Below are 2,768 nucleotides of genomic sequence, written 5' to 3'. Positions count from 1 at the left end.
CGAGGTACTCCTCGCGGTTGAAGATGCTGCGCGCGGGGGAGGGAGTGGGGGGGGGGGGGGGGAAGGTCAGAAAGGGAGCGGGCGGGGGCCAATGAAAAGGTCAGTTCAGTGTCGCAAGGTGCGGACGGAAAAAAAAAAGAGCATCATGCGGGCGGCTCGGCCGGCCGGCATACCGGACTCCCAGTCGAGGAAATACCCATCCGCACAGCCGGAGCAAAGGTGATTGGCGAAGTCGCCCCCGGACACCGCTCGCCCGGGGACACACTCCCAGCCCAGGGCCCGCGGCTGGCCACCGGGAGTCTGGCCATCGCAAATGATGGATGAATCCCGCGAGCAACCCAACTCCTGGGCCTCCAGCAGGAGGGTCCCCGCGGCCTGGAGCATCCACCGCGGCCCGGCCTGGGTCATCTTCAAATGGACGAGCGAAGCCTCCAGGGGATCGGCCACGGCCGGCAGGCGGATCTCACGCCAGGTGAGACCGTCGGTCGGGCTGACATCCGCCCGCCACAGGCCGGCCTGGCCGTTGGACCCCACGGCGAAGCCCACATAGTAGATGAAGGCCAAGGGCTGGCGCAGGGATGCCGCCGGCGGATTGATGAAGTGCCCGGGCTGGGTGTGGTCCACCTCGGCCGGCAAGTGGCCCTGGATGCGCGGCAGGAGGGGGAGATCATGCCCGAAGCAGGGCCGAACATGGATCGCCCCATCGTCCAGCAGGAGGATCAAGTCCGCCGGGCAAGTCCCATCGTCCGGGGAGACCACGCGCGTGGCCGCCATCGCCACCACCGCCTCCGGCTGGGACATGCTCTGGACGACCATCGACGTCGGGCTGCCACTGGTCAGGATGACCAACGCCTCGTCGACCACCGCGTAAAATGTATCCAGAGCCCCGGCGACCGAGAGGATGTCCCCCGTCATGGTCACATCCAGGGGCGGCCCGGCCTCTTGGAGCCCATCGTCCATGGACAGGTGGAGGAGGCTCAACCGGCGCTCTGACGCCGGCGACAGGACGTCAACCAACAGCAGGGCCGAATTCGGATCCTGCCCCGAGATGGCCAGGATATCGGCCCGGGACCCGGGCAACTGGTGCACCTGAGAGTCATGCAGCAGGGCCACCTGCGTGGCGGTGTGTCTGATGAGGACCCCCGGCTGGGGGCCATTCTGCAGCACGGCCACGATCAATTGGCTGAAAGGCATGTTGGCATATGCACCATAGATACTCTCATCGCCGAGCCAATCGAAGAAGGTGCCCCACCGTGCGGTGTCCAGGCCCAGAGTGTGATCCATTTGGTGATACAAGTTCACCTCGTTGTGGTCGCTCAGGTCCAGCCCGACGGTCACCCCGTCGGCGGGAGAAGCAAAGTCCAACGCCACCCCGGCCGATGAAAGGGCCCGCGGCGACGCGTACAGCAGCAAGTCCGACCCGTCATGCGGCGGGGCGGCCCGGACATAGGTCCAGCCGCTGCTCCAAAGGAGGGTCGCCCCGAGGAGGGCGCCCAGACGCAGCATCCCGCCAAACAGGACGCCAGCCCCCCAGGAGGCGCTGGTGTGCCCTGGTCCGGAAGCCGGCCGTACGAGGCCCATGGGCGAGGCGCGTGGTGGTGCCGGACGCGTCGACACCTGCCGGGGACTTCCGACGTGGGTGTGTCTTGTGACGGCGGAAATGCGTCGAACCTGTCGACTGTGTGTGTGTGTGCGCGCGCGCGTGTGTGTGTGTGTGTGTGTGTGTGTGTATGTGTGTGTATATAGATCTGTGCCTGGTGTTTGCCAGGGCACGGGCGAGAACGCAGGCGAAGGGGCTGAAGGGGGGGGGGGTCGGGAAGGAGGAGACCAGCCGCGAAGGGAGGCACATGCGAATGCGAAGAGATGGCCGACCTGTCTGTCCGAGTCGCCGGCGACTGGTCCTTTTGTACCTCCCTGGCGCCGAGCAAGCCAGAGGGGGGGGGGGTCACCGGCCGGGACCGACACACGGCCAGGCGAAGTGCCTCCCGGAGGGGAGGGGCGCCGGGGGATCCGAGGGGGCGCCGGGTCGGCCACCTGGACTAGCGCAACGCCCCCCGACCGAATGGCCACTCGGCCGGAGCAGCACAGTGTCCAGACAGGCTCGGGCACCCGGCACCGACGGCCCAGATCTAGCAAGCCCTTTCCAAGCCGCTCCAGCTGCTTGCGAGTCTCTGCCCCCGCGCCCCGGGCTCCGGCTCAGAACCACGCACATCGACCATTGTCCTCGGACAAGCGACGCGCCACGACCGGGCCTCGCTCCCCCATCCGAGCGAACGCCCCCCCCCCCCCCCCCCCCCCCCCACCCCCCCCCCCCCCCCCCCCGCCCACAAAAGTCCGAGCGAGAGGGGTGGCGCCGGGGCCTGGACAATGCCCACACGCCCGCCCACACGACCAGCCCGCCGCCCCACTGGGGGGTGCTCTGGTGTTCCCCGCACCCGGGCCCAAGAGGCTGGTCCGGTGGGTGGCTACCTATGTCCCGCCTGGCCGGTGGCTGTCGCAAGATCTCCGGCCACCGATGGCGGGGACAAGTACAAAGGAGAAAGGCTGATCGAAATTAGACCAAAACAACGACCCCCACCCCGGGCGGAGCCCCAGCCGCCAGGCGTTCCACAGTCAGAGGAGCGCCCACACAATGAGGGACCCTGCACGCGAGAATGTGCTCGCCCGCAAGCCGAGGTCAGGGCTGCTTGCCCGGCGCCCCCGGACTGCGGGCACTTTCACGCCGCCGGTGTGCCCCTCCTTGGACGACGCCCCCCCCCCCCCCCGGC

The sequence above is a fragment of the Fonticula alba genome (genome assembly GCF_000388065.1).
Source record: "Fonticula alba strain ATCC 38817 unplaced genomic scaffold supercont2.9, whole genome shotgun sequence".
Lineage (NCBI taxonomy): Eukaryota > Rotosphaerida > Fonticulaceae > Fonticula > Fonticula alba.
The sequence above is the reverse complement of the archived record's forward strand: the minus strand, read 5'-3'. Positions refer to the sequence as shown.